Source organism: Aegilops tauschii, chromosome 1 (assembly GCF_002575655.3).
Source record: "Aegilops tauschii subsp. strangulata cultivar AL8/78 chromosome 1, Aet v6.0, whole genome shotgun sequence".
NCBI lineage: Eukaryota > Viridiplantae > Streptophyta > Magnoliopsida > Poales > Poaceae > Aegilops > Aegilops tauschii.
In genome coordinates, this window is record NC_053035.3 from 246,345,358 (window position 1) to 246,360,196 (window position 14,839).

The following is a 14,839-nucleotide window of genomic DNA, read 5'->3' on the forward strand; positions in this document are numbered from 1 at the left end:
GCAACCCCGAAGTGACAATAATCGGGACCACTCCTGGTGGTGACCATAGTTTGAGGAGTTCATGTATTCACTAAGTGTTAATGCTTTGGTCTGGTACTCTATTAAAAGGAGGCCTTAATATCCCTTAGTTTCCAATAGGACCCCGCTGCCACGGGAGGGTAGGACAAAAGATGCCATGCAAGTTCTTTTCCATAAGCACGTATGACTATATTCGGAATACATGCCTACATTACATTGATGAATTGGAGCTAGTTCTGTGTCACCCTATGTTATAACTATTGCATGAGGAATCGCACCTGACATATTTCTCCATCACCGATCCAATGCCTACGAGCTTTACACATATTGCTCTTTGCTTAGTTACTTTACCGCTGCTACTGTTACTTTTGCCACCATTACCGTTACTTCCCTACTACTTTGCTACTAAATACTTTGCTGCAGATATTAAGTTATCCAGGTGTGGTTGAATTGACAACTCAACTGCTAATACTTGAGAATATTCTTTGGCTCCCCTTGTGTCGAATCAATAAATTTGGGTTGAATACTCTACCCTCGAAAACTGGTGTGATCCCCTATACTTGTGGGTTATCAAGGAGCTATCCGTAACCAGCAAGACATGCACTTCATCAGATAGCATTGTCTGCTCTGAAGACCTTGTTTCCACTTCAGATTTTTCCATGACCGTGCTGAATGGTGATGCACAGGAAGAGTAATTGAATGTACTAAAATTGTTGGCAAATTTAACACATAATAAAAAATGATGGCATGATATAATTCACATATAAGATGACTGGCTAACCAGGGTGGCATTGCAAAATTCACATATATGATGCCTGGCTAAACAAGATGGCATTGCATGATTCACATATACGATAAAGAAACTAAACAGATGGCATTGACACAAAGCATGTCTAAACTAAGCAGATGACATATTTGATGTATCCAGTAAGCAATGCAAGGCACCATATGCATGATATTACCAACATCAGCATGCCAAGTTAGAGCGAAGACCTCAGGGGGTAAATAGGAGGGGTCTTCTCCTTCTGAATCCCCCTCAGAACTGTTATCTTCCTCTTGATTACGATCCAAAATGGGTGGAGGGGGCTGCCTTTGTGCCCACCATGGAGCGACGTCTGCATGAAATTTTATTGCCACGCAAGGCTCGTCTCTTTTGCTCTACATGTTCAATTCCATTGTGTACAATAACTGACATGCATAGGAATAAAACATAGTGAGATTATGTAAGGAGTGCATGCACAAATCCAGAGTGATGGTAGCAAACTGTGGATAGACCCAAAACCAATGATAGCAGGCAGATAATAGCTTTAGTTAAAAAAATACAGATAATGGCTCCTTTAATGTTTGTTTGCATCCAACATGAAACTCATGGTAGACACCCGAGATTAACCAGATAGTAGACAGATAGTACTGATTGCTGCCCCAATATGTACCCCACAACCATTTAAAAACTCAAGTTTTAGCATTAGTTTGGACCTGACTCGGAGTCTAATAGGTGAACACGACGATAAAGTAGCATGTCATCATATTAAGTGATGCATAACGTAAGCAGACACGGAAGAGTGCGACCTCTCTTGCGGACCCGTGTACTCCTCAAGGTCATCTGCTCAGTTGATGATGGTAATGCAGTTGTCGTGGCTGTCGGCGGCGGGGAAGAAGATCTGAGGCGGCGAAAGACAGTCTAGAGAGCGGATCCCTGCTATGGTGAACCCTTCCGTCATTGGAGCAGCTGAGCTGGGGTGGAACACAGCGCAGCAGGAGCAGGACAAACCACACAAGGTTTTCTTTGACACATATCTGTAACAGAAGTAATTGTGTAAGGGCTTGTTTGAATTTGAGGATTCTAACAATGCAGGGATAGGAAATAGACAAGAATAGGATTGGAATGCACGTGCAAAATAGAGAATTTAAAAACACAGGATTAATGCCAATCTGGGTGTTTGATTCACAAGAATTGGAAGATCACAGGATGCAAAGAAGCAAGGTGAGATTAAGTCAAACCACAAGAAAATGTACGGTTATAATGCTATTATGCTACTATCTCTTAGTCTTGTGCTTCATGAATAGGAATTTGAAAAGGAGGACAAGTGGAAATTAAAATTCCTACGGTTTTTCTTTCAAGGAGACACTAAAGGAACAAATCCTACAGTTTTCCTTTGCTCCATTCCTTTGAACCAAATTCATGAATAGTAGTACCATGGGAAACTTTCCAATTCCTATGTTTTTCCTTCACTTTTCCTTTCAAGCACTGGCGATTCTAGTAGGCAGGCTTGAGCAAGGAAAAGCCTACACTCAAAAAATGTTTTTGTGCTACTTCTATTACTTTGGACCCAGGCCACTGCCCTACTAGCTCAACTACCAGGCCCATCGACAAATGCACAGCTCAAACGCGCAGAGATTAATAACGATGGCGTTCAAGAGAGTCCATCATGGATAGCTAAGTTTCCTGGTACCTCACTGCTTGTCATATAGTAGGAGAAACTAATCGTATTTCACGTTACTGCGTGTGCTCAGTGGACAATATATATAACGTGTAGAGTAAAAAAGAGATGCAACAAGTGTACAACCTCTTTGGCGAAGCCATGTCGATCTCAGCGTGATTGGGTTGGTCGCTAAGGATGATCCGGCTGACTTGGTTGTCGGAGGAGGGGAAGAAGATCTTAGGCGTCTGGAGATGGAGCCCGGGGTACTGCTCTGCTGTGATGGAGGGTTTCGTCGTTGGAGCAGCTCCGGTGAGTTGTACGACGCCGAGGCTGAAGCAGGACAAGAGAGACAACATTAACCTGAGTGGAATTCTAATAGCATCTCCAATAGACGACATAAAATACATAACCACAAAGTGCTAGATGTAAAATACATCAGCCGCTCATCTCTGAACTTAACTGTCGAAACTGAATTTAACTGTCGAAACTGAACTTAACTGTCGAAACTGAATTTTGCTGTCGAAACTGAATTTTACTGTCGAAACTGAACGCACTAGCTAGTAGCAGAAAAGCAGTAGCAGGAGCGCGTGCGAGAGCCGGGGCAGCTGGTCGTGTAGCAGCATCAGGTGAGGCTACCCTGAGCCGCTAGCCACCACCGGCCAAACAGCCCCCCCCCCCCCCCCGCCGCCCGCCCCGAAACCACTCCTCACTACCGGTCCACCGCCGCCCCGGCCATCCCTCTAGCCCCCCCTGCCGAGCATTTTCTTCGACGATCCCCACGCCATCGCCCCACCACCGCCGGCGACCACCACCCCCACCCTGAACCCTAAGATAGATAGTGGGGTACCTCTCCGGCGAGCCCCCCTCCCCGCTGTGGCTGGTTCTTCCTTAACTCCGGCGAGCCCCCCACCCCCTGAAAATCAACAGACCTAAAAGTCGATTCAGTCGACTGAAGTGTAGCTAAATCGGAGCAGCATCGCAAGCAAGAGCAAGAGCGAGAGGAGCAGTGCGAGCAATAGCAAGAGCAATAGCAAGAGCAGACCAAGCAGGGGACCGAGAGCAAGAGCAGAGCTGCAGCGCGAGCGAGAGCTAAAGCAGCAGCAGCTCCTATTGATGTGTACGTCGCCGCCGAGGGAGCGACATCATGGAGGAAGTGGCCGGCGACACCGCCGTGGATGGAGCCGTGCCGTGTCGGCTCGGGACCGAGCGCCGGCAGCACCGTGAGATTGAATCAAGAAGAAAATGCAGCGATTAGTGTACAACCTCTTTGGTGGCGCCGATTAGGCCTCAGCTTCATCCGAGGAAACGGTGATGATGATGCTTTTCTGGTGGTGCAGGTGAAGACGGCAGTGTGGGAATGGAGGTGGCACGAAAGACGAGGGGAACATCGGGGCAGCTCCTTGGAGGTGGAGGACGGGGTGGTTGAACCGGCGGGACGATGAAATCGACGACGGGTCCTCATCCGGTACGGTGGATGAGGGACGTCGAGGTGTTGCTGTGGATCGACGACGTCGTCGGGGAAGAGGCTCCGGCTGGGTGGCGGGCAGAGGAGGGTGTGGGGCTTCATGGGTTTTCGTGGCCTCGGTGTACGAATGGGTGGGCAGATGGGATGGGAGTGGGGAACCATGGCTTAGGGACGTGCTTGTCCGAAATGTGGGGTAAGTTACGAAATTACCCCCACCGATTTGAGCTAGGCGGTTCTTTCGGTTCAGGGGTATCACGGGCATTTCGCGTGTCGGGATTTCACAGGAGTTGAGAGTTTTCGCGCGCGTTGTAATTTTGGAATAGCAAGGCGTGGGTTGAGATGGAGGGAGTTGTCGGAGCACAACGAGACACAGATATATCTTAAATATTTCGAGGTAACAAGGCACGGGTTGAAGAGGCGGGAGTTTCGCAGCACGATAGACAGAGACGCTAGCTTGAAATTTCGGCATAACAAGGCGGGGCTTGAAATTTCGGGAGAACAAGCTTAACGTGTACAAAAAAAAGACAATTCACACCTCATCACTAGAGAGAGCTATGTCCCGTTTTACTATATTCCTAGAAATGCATTCAAATACAAAAAAAACTAAAAAAATCAGGACAACAAACATAACGTGTACAATACCAAAACAATTTGCACTTCCCTCAACAATAAAAAAACAATGTGTGTTGTCTAGCATATGGACTAAATTTGAGTACATTTTCCCTGTTTGAATGGGATTGTACTCGGGTTAGTTATACAACCATCTAAATATTATCTTCACAACACATGAAATGAATATAGGAGAAGTAAATTCCTATACAAATACGAACTACATGTACATACGATCTCAAATTCAAATATATGTATAGATTTTATGTTAAATTCAAATCATAGTACATGTATGCTCTAGCTAGATGTTCAGAATCTAAACCATGTATGATATAGTATGTACAATGTGTTTAACAAGCACAACACACACAAACACCATTTAGACTAGTAAGGTACACGTGCATTGCACGCATGAGATTTGGCAACCAAATTATGAATAAATACCACATTATAGCATGTAAGCTTTGAGTCATATATGCATGATGTAGATGTTCGTTTAATTCTTATAGTTCATTTCATTCAAAATCATCTAGTTTTATAAGAAAGCTAATCTATTTTAAGATTCATGGAATTGTGCGTTGTAAGGCATAAAGTAAAAACAAATAATGGCAAATCATGTAGAAAAACATTTGGGCAATTCTGATACGGAAGATTAACAAAGAAGAAGTGCTTGTGTTTTGAGGTTTGTACATGTGGCAAAATCTGGTGGAATCTATATGATATCCAACGGCCAGTTGTGCTCAAATTTGCCATTCTCTGCACCATCGGATTGGCCTCATCCAACGACCATCTTTCAAAGTTAAAGTTATCCGCACACTATATAAAAAATATATAATATAATATATATAGGGGTATAGATATAGATATGTCATGTGAAAGCCACCCATCATCTCCAATTAGAATAGTGTGTCCATGCACGGATGCAATGTGGCCAAACGATGTTTGCCATCGGTATCTCAAATACAAATCAGTCTGACCTTGTTCAATGTGTATACAGTACAACATGCTCGTTTCCAAAACCACACCACGCATATCTGAGTTATATTCATGCATGCATGGGTTTCAAACATCATGATCTCTTATTCAAATATTTGAATTCTAATTTACATTGATTATGACGTCACCTAGTCTTTTACACCCACACAGTCATCTTCTCTTTATAATTGTACCATTAACTTTCTCTCGTGCATGCATGCACACACAGTACCAGTCGGCATTATCCATCGCACACATGCAATCTTTTTCTTCAGGTCGGTCTCCCATGCATGCACACACACACCTCCCCCTCCCCATCATATCGGGCATTCTTTATCTCTCACGTGATTGCGCAACGATCGATGTTCCTCTATGTGTGTGTATATATAGCTAGGTCTTTCACAGTTTTCCACACAAACCGATCAGTCTATATATCTAGTGAGGTCTCACCCTCTTTCCCACGTCCACATCGATCAATCTATACCTCTTTATATAGGATTACATAGCTAATACACCCACATTAATTATATATCCAACGCCCCCTCTCATCATCCATGCCTCTGCTTCATCTCTCAGACACGCGCACAGTGGCGAAGACAGGGGGCAGCAAGGGCCCTGCCCCCCCCCCCCAACATCACCATATATCGAGGCTAATATGAATGTGATCATTAGACAATTGCTGGTAAAATAGTTGAAGTTGATGAATTGGGCCTCCTCGTAAAGGATTAGCAATGCTTGGCCCCCTAGCTCATTTATTTTTCATGGCTCCGCCACTGCGCGCAACAGCGCACGTTCTCACCCCCTCTCTTCAAATATCGATCTCGCACTTGTGCACTCCTTCATAGTCTCCCTCCACTTGGCCCCTCGCATCATCTTCTAGCCCCCCACCGGATTTTGCCACATGTACAATCTAGCAGACTCCATGGTTGAACTTAAGCATAATGCACAAACCTCAAAACACAACTGCTTCTCCTTTGTTCTAGAATCTTCCGTATCATAACTGCCCAAACTTTTTTTAGTTGAATTGTGATTATTTGTTTTTACTTTATGCTTTACAACGCACAATTCCATGAATCATAAAATAGATTAAGGGCTTCTTTGATTCAAAGGATTCTCAAAGGAATTTTGGAGGATTCTAATCCTTAGGAATTTTTCCTATCTTGGTTGTTTGATTCTTAGGATTGTAAACCATAGAATTTTTTTCCATAGGATTCATTTGCACTAGATTTCATAGGAAACATCTCATCCACTCAAACCACTTTGAAAGAATCCTGCGTTTTTTCTATGCACAATCAAACACTCGTACAATCCTGTAGGATTCAAGACGACATTCCACTCTAATCCCATGTTTTTCCTATTCCCGCGTTTTGGAAATCCTACGAGTCAAAGAGGCCCTAGCTTTTTTTTATAAAAACTAATTTATTTTGAATGAGATGAACTATAAGAATTGAAGGAAGGTCTACATCAGGCATATATGACTCAGAGCTTACATGCTATAGTGTGGTATTTATTCATAATTTGGTTGCCAAATCTGATGCGTGCAATGCACGTGTACCTTACTAGTACTTCGAGTATGTGCAAACATGTAAATTAGAATTCCAATGGCACGCTACACAGTGTCTCTCTTACAGTTCACGAAGCTACGTAGCACATGTGGAGGCGTTGTTGCGACCTCCTTGTGTGGATTGATCACAGTGATGTGCTGCTGCTTCCAGAAGAATGTACTCGTCCTCTCTGAGCCACACTGGCGGTACATGCATGAAGCGAAGATGTGCACGCACGCCACGCACACACTCATTCCCTGGCACGCACACTCGGGTACACGGGGCGACGCATTTTTGTACGAAGATCCACCCCATGTGATAATTTGACGCGTGTAAAGTCCTTCATTTCATTGATGGTCAATTAATACAGCGCATGCAAATTGAGTGGACGTGAGGGCGGAAGAAAGACATTACTACTCCACTGCACGCATGCGAGTAGTTAAATCATGGGGTGCCAGTACTTCCATTGGTCTCCTTCGTATTTTGTGACAATTTTTGACCATATTTGTAAGTAACATAATATTTATGCATGTCATAAAAAGTGGCACAAAAAAAGGGGGCCAATAAACTAGGACGCAGGCAGCATGATCAATTTTTTCCAGGGCTACTGTTGGTGGCCTTTGTATTTAAATATGGACGGAGTGGAGTAGTACTATCTTTATCTTAGCCTCGTAGGGCTCTCCCAGCGCCTAGGCTCACCTCCCCGCCTCGCCCACCGGATCTCGCCATGGAGGATCCCGCCATGGATAATCCCTTAGATCCCAGGATCCCGCGGGCTGCCCTCTCGCTGCGGCCCGCAGCACTGCCGCCTTTGAGCGAAACCCACATGTGTTTTAGAGGGGATCCATTGCTCTGGAATGACAGATCAGTGGCGCCGGAGGACATGCCAGGGCTGCATTTCAGGTGGTGGGCAGCAAGGACAAATCAGATCGAGGAAGCGTCGCATCGATTGGAGAGAAGTTCCAAGGAGCTGCACCTGGCGCAACACAAGGCGGAGGCGCAAGTCGATCTCAGGGGAGACATGCTGAGGGATGTCAGCATCTGGCAGCGTCATGTTGATTTCGAGCTAGGGCTAATGGCAAAGATCATATTCACGGAGTAGACTACGGAGGAAAGAACGCGCATTCCTGCGCAATGGCATGAGCAGCCGGTGCAACTGTTCAAATGGGCGGTAGGAGAAGCCAAATCCCGAGACCAGTTGCGGCGGCGCCGCTGGGCATGCATCGTAGGCGAGGTGAGCTGCCCTCCTTCCCCGCCAGCGATGCAGTGACCTAGTCGGTTGCTAGTTCAGTGAACTTGCAACGCTATGTCGGTTTGCAACCTTGACAATCACTCCATCTATATGTATTGTTTTCCTGTAAAAGATACTTGGTCATTTGGAAAAGGATGGTAATTGATTTATCACTAGTTTTAGAATGCTTGGTCGTGACAATCAACCGAAGCCACAACCATAAGTCTCCATCGCATAAGTACTTTACGGTCGGTCGCACCAACAGACGGTCGGTCAGACCCGCGTCTCACCGAAGGGACAGGCATCGGCTTGGTCTGACGTGTACGACCAGTTACATCACTGACTTGTGCAACCGCATTTGAGCAGTGTATTACTCCCTCTATCTCAGTTTACAAGTCTTGCACGTGTACCTAGGTCGTTAATTTGACCAACTTAATAAGAGGCATACATTACGAAAAATATATCATTACAAACTTCAAATATTCTATTTTTTAATGATAAATTTTTTATGTTAAACAATTTATGTTCTACTAAACTCATCGGGAGTACTTGAAATTTATGTTCCACTAAACTCATCGGGAGCCGTTTCGGGCCTCGAAACCAAAACCATCAATTAATCTTTACCTTGTTCCCATCACATTCCAAAGTACTAGTGCTACAATTAAGTGCAAGCCTGCTCACACCTACCAGTACGTACCAAACCTGAACGTGTTCCCACTATGCAAGTTTTAGTACTAGTGCTAGTACTTAGGTTATAAAAAGGGGAACTAGCTAACCGAAAATTACTCTACCTTCCTCCTCATAAGTCCTCCTTCTTCGTCCGTCCTTGCCATGGCCTTTGTGCGGAGCTCTAGGTCGAGAACTACTCGTAACAAGGGAGCGGCAACCAAGGCTGTGAAAAAAAAAGAGGGCTCGCTGCCACGCAGAGACCTCGAAAGATCTCTCATGGGCAGGCGATGGCTCCCAGGAGCGCCCTAGCCGCGGAGGCGAACATGCCGAGCTGGCGGCGCTGGAGTCGTTATCCCTCGACAACATTCCCGATCAGCTCAATAAGCACCTCAATAAGCAGAAGGAGTTCATCCACGGCTTGGTGGAGCTGCTGAAGGAGAGCCTCGACGACATGCCCGCTAAGCTCAATGAGCAGGGGGAGTTGACCGCCGGCTTGGTGATGCTGCTGAAGAAGAGCATTGCCTCGGAGAAGAAGGCGATCGGCGAAATCCTGCAACTTCAGGAGGACAAGGCGAAGCTCTGCCACGAGCTCGACCTGCTGAAGGAGGAGAACGCCGGATGGAAGAAGCTGCCTGAGAATAGTAGTTCCTCGATGAAGATGCTGCAGGCCCTCGTCATGGAACAGAAGGAGGAGTTGGCGAAGCTCCGCATCGAGCACCCAGCTGCTGTCAAGGTACGTAATGCGGCCGTGGAACAGATGATGAAGGCTCGCGTCGAGAAATCCCGTGTCATGGACACAATGAAGAAGATGGCGGAGGAGATGCGCAAGGAGATGGAGGTCGTGGGGGCGATGAAGAAGCAGTTACGACTCCGCGGCCAGCAACCCTTCATGTAGTGAGAGCAGCGCCCCAGACTTGTGTGTGCATCTTCCTTCTTTTTTGGGGGTGATAATCCTCTGTCTTCTTTTGCTCCTCTGTTTCTTCTTTTGCTTTGGGTGTTTCGCCGCACGTGTCACCTTCTCTGCGAGGCATGAATAGAACAATGCTAAAAATAAGATGACTAGCAAATTAGATCATTCTTTATCGCCAATAGAACAACGCCTCTTGCTAGTAATATATAATAAGAGTAGAGAGTAGAGGATATGGCACTGGGCTGCCGTGTTTCATGCTCCTCTGTCGTACTCCAGTGGAAAACTTGAGTATACCGCACGGTTCTTTGCTCCTCCTCAGGTCGTCGGCACATTTATACGAGCACTCAAATCACAAGGCCCCGCCTTCCAGCAGTAATGAGCCGTAAAATCACAAAGGCCCTCGCCTCTCTTCAAACCGACCAAGCTAGACTGCCCCGCCCTCTAGCCTTTTAAAAAATGTATACTTTTGTACAATAGTATCGATGGATTGCGCCATGGAGCAAAACTAACAAGATGAAATTAAGGAAAAAAGGTGGTACATATAGAGAGCGCTCGTCGCCAAATTATGCATATAGTGCTATTAAAAAAGCTAGTACGTGCTTAAATGGGGTGCTAAATTATATTAAAGAAATTAGCATACCTATTTAATTCTTGGGTTCTTATTATTTATGCCACTAGTTGTGTATCACTACTCAGTTTTTCCATTAAAAGTTACAACTACTCAAAAATGTCATCGATCCGTGAGATGCCTGCTCAAAAATGCAATTAGATATCTCAAAAATGCCATCGTTAAGTTAGATGTTTGCTAAAAATGCCATTAGACATTGTTATTTTCACGTCAAACCCGTTGACCATGTTATATGACAAAAATAAGCCGATTCTCACAATGATAAGTGTGGCCCCGCTTGTCAGGACTAACCAAGCGAATAATTTTACAGGAAAATAAGAACGCTGTTGGGATCAAGTAGGCCCCACACTTTATTTTACTGTAGTGAGATAGAGGGAGAGCTGGCATGTTGGTCCGTCGGTATTTATGTCATTATAAAATGGCCAAGAGATTTGAGTCACAATAATGGTGTCCAGCACAACACACCCCTCAAATAAAACTAAGCACCCTGAAATTCTTTGACAACTAAACTGCTGGCTATATGATGTTGGCCATATATATTGTACGTATATAATGGGAAGAAACGAGTGGTAGTACTATACCAACTAAAAGATGAACTGTAATAAATACTAGTATGTACGTACTGAAGAGTTAAAGTAACAAGAAGGAACATAACATAGTTCTGCTGGGGGCTCAACACAACACACCCCTCAAATAAAATTAAGCACACCTGAAATTAAACTAAGCAACTAATCCGGTAGACACTACATTAGAACCACCATGAGCAACGACACTGCCACCTTACTCAGACTCCTCGTCCATGTGCTCGACTTCGTCCTTGTCCCTCTTCCTCTTGGGCGATACTTCTTTGCTTGAACCGCACACTTGGCTCTTGCTCTTCATCCAACCCTTGTAGATGTTGAAACAAAGGTAGCCATCCATTGCAGCGTAGTGGATGTGGTCTATATCTAGTACATTCCACTCCCATGCATGATGAAAGTTGAACGGAGGTTTCTTCAGTGTACCGTACGAAGGATGAACCATGGCTCCTGCCAGGGTCAGCATTGAAGGCTGATCACGGGAGGGCACCAGCCGTTTTCTTCTGGAGGTCAATGGGGTTGCCTACAACGAGGCCTATCCGACCCAGGATTTCCTTGTCGTTCCTAAAGTCTACAGTAACGAATTTGACTAGGCCGCTCTTGAGGAACTTCTTAAATTCCTCGCACTCAACGTCGGCATGGCATATGTGGTAGACCAAGCATAAGTCATGCACGCAAACCTGGATCACGGCGGGCTTCTTCTTCTCTGCCTCCTTTAGATTCTTCTCGCTTCCCAGGACTGTGGTGTACTCAACATCTATCCTAGCGACCCACTCATCATTTGAGTTTTTGAACATGTGTCTGAAGCGAGCAAGGCATCCTTTCACCGTTGCGAAAGAACGGGTGTAGATGACGTCGAACTCATCGCCGGTGATGGTTCTAATCTTGTACTCACCATCGGTCATGGAGATTTGGGACGCCATGGATTTGGGAGGAGGGTTAGGATTAGTGGAACTGCCGTAATGTGAAAGGATGGGACGACTAGGAGCGAACAGCCGCAATGTAAAAGGACGTCCGGGGACGAGTACGAGCGAGAACTGCCAGCGGTTTTTGTAAAAATGCTGAGTGGGGCGTGCGAACGGCAGGGTAGTGGCTTGCCTGGTGGATAAATGGATTCATGCACAGTACTATGGGGGCCCAATTAGATGTCATGTCTACTTGACGCCCAATTAAATGGCTTTCGATGTCATGTCAAGCGTCGGGAAAATTACAGGTGATATGAAGCTTCCGAGAGCCCTTGGATCTGAGATCGAACGGTTGCATGGCGTGATTCTAGACCTATGGGTGAATATCCTATCCTGGAGGGTTATTCTGCAAATTTTCAGCAACTTAGCATGCGATTGTTCGATCTCAGATCCAAGGGCTGCCAGCAGCCCGTATCATGGTCGCGCCTACCATTGACCGTCGCCTCGCTCGCGCGGTCGCGCCCTTGGAGATTTAACATGGTGCGTTAGGCTATCTGATGTTGGCATGTCATACATAGTCATCACTTAGTCACTCATACAACAACAAGGTTAGCTATAAGGTTGGCTATAAGAGTATTTTTTGTTTACTTCTCTCTATCTCGTTCTTCGTAGTATTTATTGCATTTGCCAAGGAGTGACCTCTTCCAATGAAATGGTGCTTAGATGAGGTGCTATGGGCATTAAATGGCTTAGCAACTCAAGTCCCCAATGCATAGGTGATAACCCACAAGTATAGGGGATCGCAACAGTTTTCGAGGGTAGAGTATTCAACCCAAATTTATTGATTCGACACAAGGGGAGCCAAAGAATATTCTCAAGTATTAGCAGTTGAGTTGTCAATTCAACCACACCTGGATAACTTAATATCTGCAGCAAAGTATTTAGTAGCAAAGTAGTATGGAAGTAACAGCAACGGTAGCAAAAGTAACAGTAGCAGCTTTGTAGTAATTGTAACAGTGGCAACGGAAAAGTAACTAAGCAAAGAGCCATATGTGAAAAGCTCGTAGGCATTGGATCGGTGATGGAGAATTATGCCAGATGCGATTCCTCATGCAATAGTTATAACATAGGGTGACACAGAACTAGCTCCAATTCATCAATGTAATGTAGGCATGTATTCCGAATATAGTCATACGTGCTTATGGAAAAGAACTTGCATGACATCTTTTGTCCTACCCTCCCGTGGCAGCGGGGTCCTATCGGAAACTAAGGGATATTAAGGCCTCCTTTTAATAGATTACCAGACCAAAGCATTAACACTTAGTGAATACATGAACTCCTCAAACTAAGGTCGTCACCGGGAGTGGTCCCGATTATTATCACTTCGGGGTTGCCGGATCATAACACATAGTAGGTGACTATAGACTTGCAAGATAGGATCAAGAACTCAGATATATTCATGAAAACATAATAGGTGAAATCATGGCACTCGGGCCCTAGTGACAAGCATTAAGCATAGCAAAGTCATAGCAACACCAATCTCAGAACATAATGGATACTAGGGATCAAACCCTAACAAAACTAACTCGATTACATGGTAAATCTCATCCAACCCATCACCGTCTAGCAAGCCTACAATGGAATTACTCACGCACGGCGGTGAGCATCACGAAATTGGTGATGGAGGAAGGTTGATGATGACGACGGCGATGGATTCCCCTCTCCGGAGCCCTGAACGGACTCCAGATAAGCCCTCCCGAGAGAGATTAGGGCTTGGCGGTGGCTCCGTATCGTAAAACGCGATGAATCCTTCTCTCTAATTTTTTTTCTCCCCGAACGTGAATATATAGAGTTGGAGTTGAGGTCGGTGGAGCACCAGGGGGCCCACGAGGCAGGGGGCGCACCCAGGGGGGTAGGCGCGCCCCCCACCCTCGTGGACAGGGTGTGGGCCCCCTGGCCTTGATTCTTTCGCCAGTATTTTTTATTATATCCAAAAATATTCTCCGTGAAGTTTCAGGTCATTCCGAGAACTTTTATTTCTGCACAAAAATAACACCATGGCAATTCTGCTGAAAACAGCGTCAGTCCGGGTTAGTTCCATTCAAATCATGCAAGTTAGAGTCCAAAACAAGGGCAAAAGTGTTTGGAAAAGTAGATACGATGGAGACGTATCAACTCCCCCAAGCTTAAACCTTTGCTTGTCCTCAAGCAATTCAGTTGACAAACTGAAAGTGATAAAGAAAAACTTTTACAAACTCTGTTTGCTCTTGTTGTTGCAAATATGTAAAGCCAGCATTCAAGTTTTCTGCAAAGATTATGAACTAACCATATTCACAATAACACTTAGGTCTCATATTTACTCATATCAATGGCATAATCAACTAGCGAGCAATAATAATAAATCCCGGATGACAAGACTTTCTCAAAACAATCATAATATTATATAACAAGATGGTATCTTGCTAGCCCTTTCTGAGACCGCAAAACATAAATGCAGAGCACCTCTGAAGATCAAGGACTGACTAAACATTGTAATTCATGGTAAAAGAGATCCAGTCATAGTCATACCCAATATAAATTAATAGTAATGAATGCAAATGACAGCGGTGCTCTCCAGCTGGTGCTTTTTAATAAGAGGATGATGACTCAACATAAAAGTAAATAGATAGACCCTTCGCAGGGGGAAGCAGGGATTTGTAGCGGTGCTAGAGCTCGATTTTGAAACAGAGATGAATAATATTTTGAGCGGCATACTTTCATTGTCAACATAACAACCGAGAGGTCTCAATATCTTCCATGCTACACACATTATAGCCGGTTCCCAAACAGAATGGTAAAGTTTATACTCCCCCACAACCAACAAGCATCAATCCATGGCTGGCTC